Raw genomic sequence first — 17,141 nt, 5'->3', positions numbered from 1 at the left:
ATTCAATCCGCCAAAATGTCCACCTTCCAATATCTATTATTATAGATGTGAGCCACCATGCCCAGTTGGAATATTTTTAAATCAATAATTGGTTGAATCCACAGAAGTGGAACCAACAAATACAAAGAACCAACTACATCCCAATGTAATGAAGCTTTGAAGAAAACAATAGAAGACTAACACAAAAGCCAGTACAGTAGTTCCTTCTAAGAACCAGGGCAGAGGCAAGCTGGAGAGACAGCTAAATAGAGCTAAGATAGAATGATGCTATTCTTTGTCTTGCCTCCATTTTTTAGCCCTCACATCCTATTTATTAAAGAAACAGTACAAAAAGATAAAATGCGGGAAAAATACCAACCCATCCTTCACACCAGGTTGAACAAAGCACAGTGATTTTGCCCCTTTACCCCCTCCTCCTTCCCCATCCCCACTAGTTTCAATTTTGAGATTCTTTGATTGGGAGTACCAGTGGAAAGGGAGCTGGCTGAGCAGAGGAGCCTTAAGTCTGGCCTCTCTACATGTCAGGAGGAAGGGGCCGCTGGCAGAGTCAGTGAAACAGAAGTTTATTTGGTGGGTCTGGTGGGTCTGTGAAGTGGTTGTTCACCTTGCCATTCTGTATTCAAATCCCCAGGGAAACATCTGGCAGTAGAAGATGATCAGGTCCACGCTGCCCAGATCAGAGCTACCAAAGTCCAGTCTATTCCCAACGCACCATCTCTAGAGCAGTAAAGGACTCTTCAGTGGGAAGTAGAGGATTACACATGAATTGGCGTCTACAGGCCAATGTATCCCTGAGGAAAAGTCCACAAGAACAATTCAAGAAGCTAGTAAGAAACAAGGAGCAGAAAGCTGTGGCACAAAAGCACTGCAGGCTTCTGGTAGGCTGCAAATCCTTTCTCTTGAGGCCAGGATCATCCCCTCCTGCCATAGTCCATGTCCACAGATAACATTTCACTATCAGCCAAAAAAAAACAGCAGAGAAAAAAAGATGGCTATGTTCTTCAGACAGTACACTCCACATCTACTTTTATGGCCAAGAACCACAGTGCTTGAAAAAAAAAAAGGTGGCCCTCAAAGGAAGGTGGTATTTAAGGGGGTAGCATTCCATTTGGGTACATTGCAGCCATTGGGTCCCCTAATCTGGGGAAAGCAGCTGGGTTTGTGCCAGGTAGGCCCCCCATTCTAGGAAATGGAACCAAACTCTTGCCTGCAGGGCCATTCATCCTTGGAAAAGAAGCTGGGTTTAGACCCAGGGTTCCAGTTGGCCTTGCAGAAGGAGCCGTGTTGATATCTACAGGGCCTGCTGGAGAAGAGCCTAGATGCCCAGCTGACCTGGGGAAAACAACCTGGTCAAGACCTAATGGGCCAGTAGACTTTGGGAAGGCAGTCAGACTTCTACCCTGTAGGCCAGTGGCCCTTGGAAAGTTGGCTGTGTTGTGGCCCATTGGCCCAGAAGCTCTTGGGAAAATTGCTGGGCTTGAACCTTGGAGGCCAGAAGATCCTGGGAAGTTACCTGGGTTTGAAGCCATTGTGCCAGAAGACTGAGAGAAGGCAGCAGGGTTCAATCCTCCTGATCCCCATCCCCCATGGAAAGGGATTGGCATTTACCCCCCATGGGACCATCTGGCCTTGAGAAATGAGTGGAATTAGGGCCCATGGGGCCAGAAGCCCTCCACATGGGAGATGGATTTGGCCCTGGTAGTCCAGTCCCTCAAGAACTAGGACCAGTGTTTGGGCCTATGGGGCCAGGTATTCTTGCCATGGAGGATGGATTTGTACCCATGCTTCCAGAAGCCTGCGAGGAAATAGCTGAATTTATTTCCAAAACACCTATAGCTCTTAGAATGTGGGCAAGATCTAGGCCTTGAGGTCCAACCATTTGTATTTAAAATTAGAGCCTATATCCAAGAGGTCACTATCTCTGCTTCTAAATTTGGGCCAAGGCCCAGGCCACTGGCCCCAGGGTTGGGCCCAAGACCTGGACCCAAGCCACTTACTTGCTCGTGGGTTTGGCCCAAGGTCTGGGCCTGGAAACATACCAGACCTAGGGGCAGGGCTTGAGTCTAAAATGCCTGATCTCAGATGGGTATTTGGTCCAGGGCCCAGGCCAACTGGCCTCGGATTGGGAGGACCATCCCCAGAAGACAAGATTCTTGCTCTGAGGTTGGGTCCCGGTTCAGATCCAGGGCCCATAGGGCCACCTCTGGGATCAGAGATGACACCCAGGAGACCACCTGCCCTTGGATTAGACACAGGACCTGGACCTGGGAGACCAGGGTTAGACATAAACCCTGGACCTGGAAAAGCCCCTGTTCTAGGGTTTCGAGCTAGTCCTGGCCCAGAGCCCAAGAGACCACCAGGCTTTTGGAAAGAAACTGTGCCTATGCTTTGTTATCTGATATATTGAATTTATTTGTATCTGGATATTTGAAATTTGATAGGGAAGGGGGGAAAACCAAGACGGGTGGGGGGTGTGGGGGGGGAGGGAAACGGGTACCAAGACATGTGAAAGGGTATCAATGTATGTGAATTAATGCACCTTCTATCTGGCAAATATCATGTAACCCTTTTACTAATTACAATAAAAAAAAAGAAAGAAACTGTGCCTATGCCTGTGCCAGTGTGATTTGTCCCTCTTGGATAAGAAGACAGTATGCATATTATTAGAATTATTTATTCAGTTTATTCCATAAACTGAAGGTATGCATTACATCATTTTCTATGACTCAAGTGGTTCACAATTTTTTAATAGTTCTCTGTATAGTTTATTTAGAGAAAGAAAGAAAATGTTACTGGTTCCAGTGAACCCCCGAGAAGCAATTTATTTATTAGTGAAGTGTGCATCTCAAAGAATCACAGAGTAGGATTTTTTAATTAGGAAATAGAGAAGTGGCAATGAATGGTAGGAAAAGCATTTGTTATAAAGTTGATCACAGAATTAAGTATTATATTATGTTTCTGATAAGAAAAAGGTCCTTACATGGGCTCCATGGTTTCCCTCACTGGTAATAATTAGTGCACATCTCGAACTCTCCTAGCAGAGAACTACAGTAGCTCAAAACCTAAATACATAAGGTCATATAGGATGAGACTAAATGAAATAAACTCTAGGGTATGGAAACAAGAGCTTTATCCTGTGTGATTGTTGTTCTTCACGTACTATTTCTCTTCTCTTTTTTGCCCTTATGGTTAATCTCATGTTGTTACTGTATCTGACTTTGTTACCTGGTATATTGTATATGCTTTTATTTGTTTATTTGAAACAGGGAAGGGAAAGGGGGGGAAACAAAATGATTGGGAGGGGGTGGGAGGAGGGACAAAAACATAAGAAGGGGTATCAATGTGTGAGAAGTAATGCTCTTACTACCTGGAGAATGTAATTATAACCCCTCTATACATTATCCCAATAATAAAATTTTTAAAAAATCACAAAAAAAGAAAAAAGTCCTTGTAAAGAAGGCATGGGAATAGTAGAAGAGAAAAACAACCCAAGAATGTTAAAGGATAAATGCGTATGTGTAACAAGCTAGAAAATAATACAAATGAGACCAATCTGGGGAAAACTCGATCCCATTCTTTTCTGCATCTCAACTTCTCTTGCTCCTGAAGTCATATTGATTGCCTAATACCTGTTAATGCTCAGTGTTGCCAATGGAAAACATTTGGGTTATTAATCTTCATGAATGTCTCCTCTCTTAAAGAGTCACCCCCATTCTTTCCTACTTCTTTTAATGGCAAATGGATGTCGGGGAAGTTACAATCTAGAAGGGAGGCCAGCTGTTCTCTGCAAAGGAGGTGGGTGTGCTGGCGGCATGGCATCCCAGTCCCTCAGCCTTCTTCCTGGGACTATTATTTTAGAAGCATCAAGCAGCCATTACTCCCATCAGATCCTCAAGGGATTCGACCACTGAACAATTGCCCCATAACTGGGACTCCTGAGGCCACATATCATCCCATCACAAGCCTTTTTATTTCTTTTGGTTTTGTTTGGCTTGGTTTTTAGGTGACACATGAGAAGTGGCAGCCCTGCTTCACTGGTTTATTGGGTGCAAGGGGGAGGGGGAGGAGCTTGTCTTAAGCAATAGAGAATCTTCCCAGGCTAGTTTTCTGCTGGGGGACTCACTCACAGCTTTCTGGAAGCTTCTCTTCATCTGTGTCCTCCCTAAAGGATGCAACAAACCAAGAATACTTAAGCCTACACTTTTGTCTCCCACTCTCTGGTCTATTGGGCCTTTGGATGGATTTTCTTCACTCTTTCTCCATGGCAGTTACAGTTAGCTTCACATCTATAGATTTTTTTTCTTTTGGTTTGGGGGGAACTTTTGTTTTGTTTTGAATGGTATTAGGATTTAAACTCAAAGCCACTTTGCTTGCTTGGCTTGCACTCTATCAAAGTAGAAACATCTCCAACACTGATTTTTCCTGGTTGTTTTCATGGAGTCTCATGAATTTTTCTACCCAGGCTTAATTTGAGCCACATCCTCTAGACCTCCCTCTCCTCAGTAACTAAGGTTACCAGAAAAAGTCATGGGAATCCAGTTCATGAATTCTTTTAAATAAGGTGTTCAAAACTGGTTGTGATTACGCTTGACTATAGTTGATAAAAGGCCCAAATAAGATTTTTCCCATTGATATATAGAAACAAGAGGTTTATCTTTGCTATTGTTGTTCTCAATATATTATGTGAAGCTATTTTTTCTTTTTTAATTTTTTTTAATTTTTTAATTTTTTTGCCAGTCTTGGGCCTTGAACTCAGGGCCTGAGCACTGTCCTTGGGCTTTCTCAGGGCTAGAGATCTACCACTTGAGCCACAGCACCACTTCCAGATTTTTTCTATGTATATGGTACTGAGGAACCCAACCCAGGTCTTCGTGCATGCTAGGCAAGTACTCTACCACTAGGCCAAACTCCCGGCCCCTTTTTTCTTCTTTACCCTTTAAGGTTTATCTCATGTTGTTACTGTATCTGATTTTGGTGCTTGGTGTATTGTAAATACATTTACTTGTATATTTGAAAAAGGGAAGGGAAGGGAAAAACAAGATGAGTGGAAGGCAGAGGGGGGAGGTAAGGTGGAAGAAAAACATGAGAAGGGGTAACAGTGTTCAACAAATAATGTACCCACTACCTGATGAATGTAACTGCAACCCTTCTGTATATCCCCCAACAATAAAATAAAAAATAAATTAAATTAAATTAAAATTCAAAACAAAAAAGTAACAACAATAGATTTTTTCCCATTGATACAAAAGTTAATGCATCATGTTCTAATTCATAACAAATAACTGAAACTGTGTTGTTTTATTTTATTTTGCTTTTCAATGTCTTCACCTTTGTCCCTGAAGCTTTTGTTCTCCATCATTTTTCCCCCTGGCTGTTGTCACTGTTATGGCCCATGTTGTGGCCAGGTCAACAGCAGGACCTCCACTGCTAGCTCTGCTCTTGTGTTTTGCCTATTCCATCTAACATGAAGCCTGGCATCCAAGACTCTAACACTTATTTCTGTAGAAATAATGGCCCTACATCCAAAAGTGGCGCAACAGGGCATTGCCTGTAACTGCCTCTAACTGAAGATAACTGGAAAATCTGCTTCTTGCTTCCACACAGCCAGCTAGAGAAGAAAGACCCCAGCCATCTGACCAGTAAGAAATTAAGGGAGAAGAGAAGATGTATACTGCAATCATTTAAGGACAGTCATCTCCTCATATGAACTTTTTGCTATTGTCTGGGAGTGTTTGACTCATACTGTCCCTTCTGTTGTATAAGAGAAAAAGAAGGAATATTGCAAAGCAATCTTTCACAAATCCATGACAGTTTCCAGTCTACCATTGCTCAGTGTGATGCTTTGACTATCTGTAATTTGAAAGTATAATCTATACAACCATTCTGGTATTTAAATCACTATCTTTAATAATAATTATAAAGTGGACTTCATATTATATGATTGTGCCCAACTGTAGGCTAAGCTGCGATGTTTAAAGGAATCTATATTAAGTGTGTTTTCCTACTTAATGATATTTTTAGCACAGGATGAATTTAGGGGGGAAATGGTTCCATTGGGAGTTTGGGAGCATATGTATTTGGTCTCCAAAAATTTCTGCAAATATGATTCTAGTTGAGAGGATAAATAAGTTTAGTGAGGTTTTTTTTACAAAAAAAAAGAAGGAAAATGACATTCAATCCTGTGCAATCATAACCCATCATTACCTAGAAAAATCAGACAAATGGAACCTACAATCTACATGAACAATTTTCCTGTAGTGCTGTGCTGAAGTACAGCAGATAAAGCCCACCATAAATGGTCAGTGACCCCTATCTAGGCTCTGTATAACTTTAAAAGCCACAGAAGTGGCTCACTACACATCAGAACAACAGAGTTGGAGTTAATGGGACAGTAACTGGAACAATTCTAGAGATGGAGGTTTCATAGTGCAGACTCCTACTTTTAGTATTTCATTTGTCCAGATTATTATTTCAAAAAAAATCAAAGAGCAAGCTAGTAGTTTTTGAACCTATATTGGCTAGAAGAAAAAAATAACCCAGAAGTTTGATTCTATTGAATCTCAATGTGCAAATTGACTCAGCCACTTCCAGACTGTGAACACTTCCTAGCAAAAAAAAAAAAAAGACTTACACATGGAGTTTCAGAGTCTTTATTTCTGTAATATTTTCATGAAGTTTTAGGGACACCTGCAGATACTCCATGGAACGTGTGCTGTCATGAGCATTCAGGACTGTGTCATCACTGAATCTGCATGGCGGGAGGCCTCAGTAAGAGGCCTCATGAAACAATCCAAGCCCTTCTTCCTAACCCCAAGTCTCTGGGCACTGAGCCAGGATGAGGTGTTTTTGTGCAGTGGCTGTCCTGACACTCTATCCAGAAGGCACAATCATTTGATACCTAAATGTCACTCCACACTTACAACAATGCAGATGGCTAGAGTCCTGTATCCCCACCCATCACCTGCCTGGGTGTGGCCAAAATGACTTGGGGCAGAGAACATGACTTTCTCAGAAGTATTACAGTTATGTGAAGATATGCAGAGAAGTTCTTACTGTAACTCCTAGCCACCATATTTGTCACACGTCCTCCTCACGACACCATCAGCTTTCAACAGGTCCTCCACTATTTCCATCAGAGGCAAAGCAACTGGCAAGTTTGTGGTGATTAGGCAACTATGAGGCATCTGTGTCTAAACAACCCAGGACATAAAAAAAATGGTTTTTCATATTTTTAGGTATTTGAGGAGCAGGGGCAAAGAGCTATGGAAGTGTAGCATGACACCTGAAAATAGATAAAATTCAAATTCCAGTGTCGATAACAAAGGTTCACTCAAACATTACACTCAAACTGTACACTCATTTGTGTTACAAAAGCAGAACTGACACAGTGAAGAGATGAACCAGCTCACAAATGTTTTCACAGGAAAAGCTTTCTCCAGGCTAAGCATGGGACATCATGAAAGAAACAGGAAATCCAGAGCTGGGCTTCCCACCCTTTGTCCTGAGCTCAGGGACTATCTGACAATGGTTGTTCTGTGAAGAATTACTTCTCAGTATTAATAAAGGGAAAATATATTATTTTTTAAATGGGCTCTAATCTTTTCCTTTCCAGTTATTTTCAAATGAAAGCAATTACAGGGCAGAGGCCTGCTAAGCAGTATGACAATTTATATAAAATTAATGCTGGAAGTAAATGCATTTATTAAAGCATCCCACATCATCAGATCATGGCAAATAGGAAGAAGGGAGGAAAATCTACAAACCTGTGATTCCTACTCAGTATTTCGTTTTAGTTTGCATTTAAATGGTAACACACCTTATGGCAAATTATTTCAGGTTTTTTCTGGCAGGAAGAAAGGGGGAAGAAAAATGTACTCATAGGAAGAAAGCTCTCCAAGAGGCAAAAAGTGACAAACTTCCCCAAGCCTATTTACAAATGCAGTCAATGAAACCGAATTTTAATGAATTGTGCCACATAATCTGGTGGTTAATGAGCTGTAAAACCCTTTGTCAATTGCAGTGACTGGGAACTAACTCTTTCCATTTCAAGATCAATAAGAGATTTCTCATCTCTGTACTACCCCTCAAATCAAGGTACTCCAGGGAGAAAGGAAATTGTCAAAAGATCTCGATCTCGAGGCTACCATCTGTTTTGTGTGCCCTCCTCCTGTTTAAATCCTGACTTCACACCAGAGGGAATGAACCATAGTTAGTAAACCAAACTGTGGCTTTATGAAATGCCCATAGAAAACAGTAACAAAAGGCCTGAATGACTCTAAAAATATCTCCTAATATTTTTAGGAGCTGCACTGAATCTACCTGCTGGATGGGACCCATTGGGAGAGGCAGAGCACGACAAGCCACATTCTTGATTTACATAGTTAGTGGCAGTGTGCTGTTTGGGGATTAAACATGGACCTGAGGTACCTTATTAATTCTGCCTCCTGTAATAACTCTTTTATCTGTAGTTTTTACTGCTCTGCTTCCACCTAGCTACATTCTTTCTCAGAGAGATTTGCAATTATTGTATTATCTATCTCTATTACTCAGTCATTACTAAGGCAATGCAGTCCCCACACTAAAGATACAAAACATCCCAAGTGGAAAGAACCCATCATTCAACTGCAGCTCTATACTTTTATTGAGCATTTAACACATGGATATTAAGAAGTCCGGGGAAGGGATAGGACATCGAACCCACCCCTAACTTGCTTGGAGACTATTCAGGAAAACGGATCATTACATTTGTTGGATAGAGCAATCAATTCATTGAATAAATTAATAACTTGTAAATTGCTTGTTTAACCTAGGGGCTTCGAAAAGCTGGTGGCTTACATTTGTCATCCTAGCTACTCAGGAAGCTGAGCTCTGATGAGTAGGCTTTGAGCCAGCTTGGATAGGAAAGTCCATGAGACTCTTATCTCCAATTAAACAACAAAAAAAAAACTTGAAATGGAGATGTGGCTCAAGTGGTAGAGCTCTAGCCTTGAGAAAGCTCAATGACAGTGCTCAGGTCCTGAGTTCAAGCCTCAGGACTGGCAAAAAAAATGGTTTTATTTCATGTCAAGGACCAGTGAGAATATTTCAATTGATAGCAAGAAACTTGTATTGCATTTTGTCACCCACAGCAAAGTGAGTGAAATTAATTCTACCACATCATCCCCCACATCCAATCCTGGAGTTGACTTAGAGGCAATTTTTAGTGCACTAACATTTTCATTTTAAGGCACTGCTTCATCCTCACACCGCTCTCCACTTAAGCATCAAGGTATGGAAAGAGATTTCAAGAGAGAAAGCCTCACACAACATGAAAAGTATAAAGTGATCTTGAATGTTGCATCAAGAAAACAGCCACAGGCAATCCCATTTTATCACCAGAACGTTGCACTTGGCTGCAACCAGTATGTGAGTGAAATGTTTTGACATGTGGCCGGTTCTGCAGAATGAAGAGAGTAAGCTGAGTTCCTGGAGAGAAATGGGCTTCACCAGGTCACTCGGCACTCACTCTCACATCTCATCCCTTTTCTTGGACTGTAATTATATAAAAACAGAATCCCTGGCCTTAAGGAGTTTACGATTTGCCCAAAGAGTTGGGCTTCTGTACAGATATTTGTAATAAAAGGGGGAGTGAAGTCATTTCTACAAGCAATCTCCATGGCTTGGATATAGCTGTGTCCCTTAAGTCTTCACATGTTAGAAACTTGGTTCCCAGTATGGTAGAGTTGGGGTAGTGGGACCATGAAGAGGGGAGCTTATTGAGAGATAATCAGGTCACTGAGGACATTACTCTGAGGAGAAGTTACTGCTGCTCTCTCAGAGTGAGTTCTTACCTGAATGAATTGCAGTGAAAATAGTGAACCTGCCCCAGGATGGTGGTTCAAAGCCAGCCTGGAAAAGAAAGTCTTTAACACTTTTATCTCCAATTAACCAACAAAAAGGGAAAATTGGTTCAAGTGGTAGAGCACTAGCCTTGAGCAACAAAAGCTAAAGGACAGATCCCAGGCCAGTTCAAATCCCAGGACTCAGACACAAAATAAAAAGAGCTTTAACACTTAGCAGTAAGGAAGCTGGACAGGAAACCAGGAATTATATCCTACATTGAAAGCACAGACTGAGCAGTCTCAATGATGTGGAGAGGAGTGAGCAGCATAGTGTCAGAAAAAAAGGATCTTGAACAGCTTCTAAGCAGCTTGCAAGAAGTCCTACCTGTCCTCTCATGACAAACATATACATGACACCTTTAAAGGGACACAACCAGGCCCTGTAGTAGAAAAACAATATCTGAATATTATCTACAATCCATACAACATCCCAATAACATAGGTATTGTGGGTTCTGTTGTAGAGATGAGATGATTTGAGGTGAGTGAGTTCTGCATCATGACCAGGTCGACCTGACTCAAGCTTGTTCCTCTGCTCTCCCACCCTTGAGTGTCTGCCCTGAGTTCCTGAAGACTTCAAGTTTCTCTCTGCCTCAGTGGAGAGAGTCAAGTCGCTGCCTTGCTTACTCTTAATTAAAAAGAAAGCTATTACTTACGCAGACCCTTCCTAGCAAGACGGCCTTTTAAGAATTGCAATTAAGAGTCCAGATTTTATAAGCAGATCCAATTTAACTAGGAGCAGGATAAGATAAAGGGAGCAAGCTCATTAGCTAAAATGCCATGCTACCTTTGCTTCCGGGGGGGAAAAAAAGATTTTTTTTTCGAAAATTCAAGTGCCTTAAGGAAATTAAAACAACACCCAAGAAGCTTCCTACATGCACATTAAACACAACCAAAATGTTAGGGCCACATGTGCACAAGCTTTGTATGATAATGCCGCTCATTACCTTTGTAGACTCCAAGCAGATGGGGATGGGGCAGCAGTGGGGGAGCAGAGCCCCTGCACAGCCACAACAATCTGTTCTTCTTGCCATCCCTGTCCCCTGCCAGAAGGCTCACCAGCCAATGAGAACTTTGGTCCACAGTCAGTCTGGCCTATAAAGAAATGGCTAGAAACATTTGCTTTATGAATATTGTTCTTAAATCCCTGCCACGGACTGGGATTTCTCTTTCTTGGGATCCAAAACCATAATGGCACCTTCCGGGCTCTTCGTTAATGTTCATTTAAAGACATTAGACATCTGGCAGGTTTGAAGACAGAGCTGCTCCTATGAAAAAGGACAACAGCCATGTGGCAGCTCTGACAGGTCAGCTCACCCCAGGTGACTGACAGAATGAGCCATCAATTCTACTGTTCCAGTTTAAAGTCAAATGAACTCGTCTGTATTGTTCTAGCATGAACCAGATCCCTCTGTGGACCTATTCTCAGTGATCCTTAATTGAACGGAGATGGATGAGAGCACTCAATTCCTGGGCTGATTTATGAATGGTCTCCAGTTTGCATATGCCATAGTACGGCTACTGTGGATACATGTGCTACATGCAAGCCCATCTCACAAGTCACCCCCCCCCCTTGCCTACAAAGGAACTACTTCATTCCTCCTCACAGAGCATAAAAATGGCAAACTTACTTACTGTTGTGGTTTGGATATGTGTACTACCAGGGGCTCTGTGATGAAGGCTTGGTCAGTAGCCTATACCATAGTTAGGAGCCTCCACCTCTTGGTGGAGGTGGTGGAACCTTTAAGAGTAGGCTCTAGTGGGAGGAAGTTAGGTCTTTAAGAAAGCTTCCCTTGAAAGGGACGTTGGCACTCCAGCCCTCTTTCTCTCTCTCTTGGCCTTCAGGACACCACAAGGTGAATGGACTTCTATCACATGCTCTTTGCGTGGTGAGCTGTGCCATCCCAGGCCCAAAAGCACCAAGGCCAAGTCACCCCACACTTAAAAGTCTAAAGCCATGAGACAAAAAATAGTCTTTTCTCTTTTCAAGTTGATTATCTCAGCTATTTTGCTACAGTAATGGGAAGTTAACTAACATACAACCATCTTCCTACTTTGTCCTTGACTCTGGATGGAGAGCAATATACTAAACTGGAACAACTTATGGGAACTTGTGAATTTGCCACGTTCTTTTTCAGAAACTCTCCTACTTCCTTTGTGACAAGGATACCTCTACCTGATGAAACTGCTTCATTTATTCCTGCAACCCCTGACGTTACTTCAAAGGCCACTGTAATATCAGGCACTGGTAGATCATGCTGTGATATTAGCTAGCTACATAGGAAGCTGAGATCTCAGGATCATGGTTCCAAACCAGGCTAAGCAGAAAACTTCATAAACATTTATCTCTAGATAACCAGCAAAAAGCTAGAAGAGGAGCTGTGACTCAAATGGTAGAAAATCAACCTTAAGCAAAAAAATCTAAGGGAAAGCACCCAGGTCCTGAATTTAAGTCCTAGCAGCAGCGTGCGCACACACACACACACACACACACACACACACACACACACAAACCACTATTGTGGTTTTGTTACTGTGATAAAATAACTAAGAAAATCAGCTTAAAGAAGGAAATGTGTTTGGGCTCATGGTTTCAGAAATTTCCAGTCCCTGGTTGGCTTGGCTCAATAGCTATAATAAGGCAGCCCAGCATGGCGGAAGAGAGTAGAAGAGCAAAATCGGTCATATCATGGCAATTACTGACAACAGGAATGAGAGAAACGTAGAGAGAGGAAAAAGGCCAGGGACAAGTTATCTGCTTGCTCAACAGCACACTCCTAGTGACCTATTTCTTTGAAATAGACTCCACCTCCTAATTTCCACCTTCTCCCTGTAGCCACACCAACTGACAATCAACCACTAACCAACACCTAAGCCTCTGGGGAACATTCTAGATGCAAACTTTAGAATGAAAATATTTTCACTGATTTTAATGAGCATGTTTTTCAGGATGAACACAGAAAATCATATTCACTGTGCCTTGGGAAGTTTAAGTGATCAAAGTAACTCCTTGAAAATAAATAAATGCAATTTGCCCATGCAGTGCCCAGAGGTGGCAAGAAGTAGAGCTTGTTAGTGGAGGAGGAGGAAGGCTTAGCAACTCTGACTTGCAGGCAAATACTTTCCCATTTTCCAGACAAGCTGGGGTTAACTTTCTTTCTTTAAAGTTCAGATACTAGAAGATGCTCCTGATGTGGAAGATGTGTCTGCAAAATCCATAAGTAGACTAAAAGAGAGCTTTGTGGCTGGGGGCACACGTGGCTCCGTGGTAGAGCACTTGCCTAACAAATATGAGACCCTGAGTACAAATTCTAGTACTGCCAAAAAAGGGAAGAAGCCTCAAAGTTGAGAAAATAGGAAATGTTTTCTGCAAAGATGCAGAAAATCTTGTCTCTTTATCCCTCCCATAGGGAATGAGCATGAACACAAAACCAAAATAACAGGAATTAAAATGGTACTGCATGGTATTCTCAATGTCTATATTACTGCTGTATGCCATTTTCTCCCCAGCTATATTGCCAAACTATTATTTTGCATGATTTGGTGTTTGTTTGGGACTTGAACCCAGAACCAATGAGCTATCCTTTAGCTTTTTTGCTCAAGGTTAGCACTCGATCAGTCTTGGAGATAGAAATATCAGGTACTTTCCGGCCCAGCCTGGTTTCTAGGCTGGCTTCAAACTATGATCCTTAGATATTGAAACAAAAGCCATATAATGAATGATTGTTGTCCTTAATGTACTATGTTGTCTCTCATCTCCTTTGCTGTCCCTTGGTTATCTCATATTGGTATAGTATCTCACTTTGTTATCTGATATATTGAATTTATTTGTATTTGGATATTTGAAATTTGATAGGGAAGGGGGGAAAACCAAGATGGGTGGGGGGTGGGGGGGGAGGGAAATGGGTACCAAGACATGTGAAAGGGTATCAATGTATGTGAATTAATGCACCTTCTATCTGGCAAATATCATGTAACCCTTTTACTAATTACAATAAAAAAATTAAAAAAAAAACTATGATCCTTAGATCTCAGCTTCCTGAGTAGCTAAAACTATAGGCATGAATCATCAGTGCCCAGCTTCTACTTCCCATTTATGCAGTGTGCTTGAGAGATGAAAAATTACACTAAATGAAGAGTCATTGTATGAAAAGCAGCACAATTTCCCAAGAGCTTCTTTTGCTAAATCATTCATGGCTGAGCAGCTGCCTGGCCCAGCCTACGGAACAGGCTACATAGGAGCTTGTTTGGTCCTTTTCTGCCCCATCTCCTTGTCTCTCTTTTTATTATTAAAAAAAAAAATGCCCACTGCTCAGTAACTGAAAGTGTTCATCTGCTCTACAGCACAATCACCAACAAAGAAGTCACACAGATACTAAAACTTCCAAGGCAGTAGTTCTTAAAGTGTGATTCCTTGGAACAGAAGCAATCCCTGAGTATTTGGTTAGAAATGCAGATCCAGCCGAATGGAGGAATCTGGAGAGATGTGAAGAGATTCATGGTTATGTTGATGAGCCCAAAGTCAAACAACCAATGCTCTGAGGAATTCGAAGACATTTAATTCAAAATTCCCTTTGTGATCTTAGGAACAAAAATTCATCAGGAACTCAAACTAAATGCCCTGAGATCACAAGACCTCTGTCTTTCACTTGCAAACTGGTTTGTGTAATAATCTCTCAAAGCTATTGGCTGTTCAATGATCTGCTATGTGCCTGAGATTTAACATCGGGGGCTAATTAATGTCACTTCCAAGAGTTTACTAAAGACAGAGAAATAGAAGAGACTTAAAACTACCATCCTATTAAGCTAAACCAACTCAAATTACCACATCACATCAACAATGAGTACATCAAGGGCATAAAAACTTGCTCTTTTCATCTCTGTATCACCAACACACAAAATCTGGCCCATTACTAAGGCTTGTTGGAGAGAAGAATGTGTGGCTAGAGGGAAAAAAGGTTAAGGCTTGAAAGAATGGAATTACGGATTTGAAGCTGTGTGTATCCATGAAGTCTGTTTGAGTATGCCCTGGTATATATCACTGACCACTGATTCCAGCCATTCTGAAATGAAATTCCAATGACACTAAAGAAAACATATGGTTTGCCTGTAATAATGTGGCATTGTGTAGACATAACCTAAATTTGAAAGCCTCTTAAAATAGAAACCTTGCTTCCATCTGTCTCTAAAAAAAAAAGAAAAGAAAAACTCATAATTGCTCATAATCATGTTCATTTACCATTTTCTCAAATGCTTAACAGCTGGTAGGGGGTGGAGGACAGAAGGGCAGGAGGAGACATGGGTAATTAATAAAAGTTGTTATCCTGCCTTGATTTCAAATGTTATCTGCAACTTAAAATGTCAAAACTTGTGTCCCACATTCTTCTAATGACTCCCCCATAACATGTCTAACTAAATTCAGCCCACATGCTCACCCAGGAGAATTTCAAAGAATGAACAAGCCAAATCTGATGACTTTGTTTGAACAACTTCTGTAAGACTTGAAAGAGGGAGAACCATTTGCAGGGAGAAGTCAGTCGACAGAGAACAGTATCTGGCAACTATTTGTACCATAACATTCCAATTGAGCTTCTTTTCGTGACTAGGAATCAAACCAACAGGAAATGGTACCTGGTGACACATTTGTTTCTGAAGTGATACATAATTGGTCACACCTAAAGGTGCCTGTATGTTTATAGAGCAAAATAGAGCCGTATTTGCAGATACACTATAGGTGTAGATCCTGGAGTACACACATGGAAGGTAATTCACCTTATTGAAGCTATAGCCTATTCTGTCTCGTGTTGTTTCTCAAAGACCAGTGTGAAGATCACACTAGCAGACCACCTAGTAGCATGTGCTCACTGCCTCCTAACTCTCTTCCATGAAGCAGAAAGATGCTCCAGATGGTACCAGGACTTCGCCTCAGCCACTTCTCAGGTGGTTCTGATAGGAGGCAAGGCTGCCAGGGTTGCCATGACAGATAGCTGCATCTTGTATCCAACCTAGTAACTCTCCACAATCATACTAGGAAGGAATGTTTTATCACCAATGATTAAGGACAATAAGTAAGATTTGTTGGATCCAAGCCATCAATGGTTCACATTGTAATTTGGCTCCTCCAGGTCTCAGGAGACTGAGACCTACAGGGTGGTGGTTTACAGCCAATCTAAGCAGGAAAGTCCTCAAGACTCTATCTGCAACTAACCAACAAAATGTCAAACTAGATGTGTTACTCAAGTGGCAGAATGCCAGCTGTGATCAAGAAAGTAGAGTGAGAGCAAAGGCCCTGAATTCAAGATCTAATACTGGAAAGCTGGGCTGGGGGGGGGGGCGGGGTTGTGAAAATATAGTATAGTGCATTGAATGGTAAGTGGTATCCTTGAATGTTCATTTCACCATCATGATGTGACATCTGTCAGTGACTGTCTCTGGGGTCCTTGAATAGTCCTTCCTCTTCAGAGAACATTGGAAACCTTCAGGCTGGGCTGAAGCCTGAAGTGGAAGTTTTTGGTGACCCTTTATGCAATACTAGTGCTCTACCTTTTCAGCCACAGCTCCACTTCCAGCTTTTTGGTAATTAATGGGAGATAAGAATCCCCTGGACATTCCTGCCCAGGCAGGCTTTGAACTGAACTTCTAGGATCTCCCGAGTAGCTAGAAATACAAATATGAATCACTAGCACCCACCTGCCCTATTATCAAATACAAAAACTTCTCAGCTCCTTCTTTTAAAACCCTTAGCTTCTATCTCAGTGGTTGGTGTTGGAGATATCCTTTCCCTCTGGTGCTCTCTGTAACATCATGCAAATGACATACTCCTGAGAAGCAGAGTCTTTCCCATGTGTACAGCATCCCAGAACCTCACCCAGCCTGTAAACTCTGAGATCCCTGCTCCTTGACCAGTAATAGTGATTCTCTGCTTGATCAAACTGTAGTTCATTTCCTGAACCTTCTCTCAGGTTTGTCAGTGAGCCTCCCTATAAAAGACAGTTTTAGGAACATTCCTGCTAAGTCAGGTTAGCAAGAACTACCCTACATTCCTGCCATCTTCTCTCTCTCTGTCCCCATCCTCAACAATCCCTGGAGATTGGCTGCTCACCTGGCCTCTGTGCAAGAAGAATCTTGTTAGGTCATGACATCCCCTTTCCACAAGATGTTTTTTCATAAGCACTGTCCATTTATTCATGGGGACCTTCAACTTTCATATAATTCCTCCTCCATGCACTCTGTGCTTGGAAGTAAGTCCATCCTTGCCACC

At 41.8% G+C, this 17,141-nt stretch overlaps 1 pseudogene; it reads right to left on the bottom strand.

The window, feature by feature from the left end:
- Positions 1-1,088: 1,088 nt before the first annotated feature.
- Positions 1,089-17,141, bottom strand: part of LOC150056529 (uncharacterized) — a 65,537-nt pseudogene continuing 49,484 nt past the window's right edge.

Source organism: Megascapheus bottae, chromosome 12 (assembly GCF_031878675.1).
Source record: "Megascapheus bottae isolate mThoBot1 chromosome 12, mThoBot2.hap1, whole genome shotgun sequence".
Lineage (NCBI taxonomy): Eukaryota > Metazoa > Chordata > Mammalia > Rodentia > Geomyidae > Megascapheus > Megascapheus bottae.
This window is presented reverse-complemented; position numbering and strand designations above follow the sequence as displayed.